At 38.2% G+C, this 1,157-nt stretch overlaps 1 pseudogene; it reads left to right on the top strand.

Moving 5' to 3' along the window:
* Nucleotides 1-10: 10 nt before the first annotated feature.
* Nucleotides 11-639, top strand: LOC123254025 (annotated as a pseudogene).
* The last annotated feature ends 518 nt before the right edge of the window (nucleotides 640-1,157 follow it).

Genomic DNA, 1,157 nt, shown 5'->3' with positions numbered 1-1,157 from the left:
CTCACAACATCTTCAGAAAGTAGGAATTGAGGAACCACAAGTCTTTTAAGTTTCCAACTTTGAATTAGTATCCTTTGACTTCCCTAAGCTGCAGGATATTTTGGTGGAAGAGCTTCCAGAGCACAAACGCCATGTCTTTTTGCTATCCCTACCCAATATTTCTGAGGCTGTAATTAACCAAAAGAAAGCTACTCTTCAGGAGAAGATCTGGCTAAAGGCTTTGAAGTCTGGTCTTTAGTCCTTTTTCTCTTTGGTGGGAATGACTAGAGAAGACAATATTACTCAATTGCAGAAGCATTTGAATGATTATCAAAGAGACTTTGGAGTAGATCCTTAAGATCTCCCAGGAATCAAATAGGTCTATAGAAGAGCTGAAGACCCTTATCAAGTCTCCACATCTGTTGACAATTAAGAAGGATGAAAGCCTCATGGAGAAACTTTTGAGGTGTGCTGAGATATTCTGCTCACTGAATGGAGGTCTACTTGCCACTGGCCTCTACTACAGAAAGATTTACAAAATACAATTATATTTCCTTGAGACAGTGGCTGATGATGCTAAAATTCTTCTCCGCAAGAAATGGAAATCCTGTTTGAAGAACATTAATCAAACATGGACCTTTGGTCAAAATAAAGTAGCAGGTAGGCCTAGAGCAGTGACCTTTTGCAGGGCTGGCCAGATCCATTTTCCCTTCGTACCTATGAATATTAGTCTGATTAGAATTCTAATAGAGGGAAAAAGATAAAAATTCTGATCTAAGTAGTTGACAGTCCTCTTTATATTTCCTTTTCCTTTTATAATGTAAACATAGTAAACTCTTGCTGAATGATTATTGTAAGAACTGATGAGAGGGTTGGTTTAAAAAAAAAAGCCTGAGAAGACTTATATCAACCAAAAAAGGTGGGGATAGGTAGGTGGCTCAATGGATAGAAAGTCAGACCTGGAAATGGGATGTCCTTTGATACCTCTTAGCTATGGGGCCCTGGGCAAGTCACTTAATCCTAATTGCCTAGACCTTACTGCTTCTGCCATAGAACTGATACTTAAAATTGATGTTAGCACAGGGACTAAGGGTTGAAAAAAATTGAAAGACATAAACTGAAGCAAAGTGAAATGAACAGAACCAGGAGATCACTGTACACCATAATAACAATATTAT

This window comes from Gracilinanus agilis, unplaced genomic scaffold (genome assembly GCF_016433145.1).
Source record: "Gracilinanus agilis isolate LMUSP501 unplaced genomic scaffold, AgileGrace unplaced_scaffold13102, whole genome shotgun sequence".
NCBI lineage: Eukaryota > Metazoa > Chordata > Mammalia > Didelphimorphia > Didelphidae > Gracilinanus > Gracilinanus agilis.
Note: the sequence above shows the minus strand (reverse complement) of the source record. Positions and strands in the feature narration are given on the sequence as shown.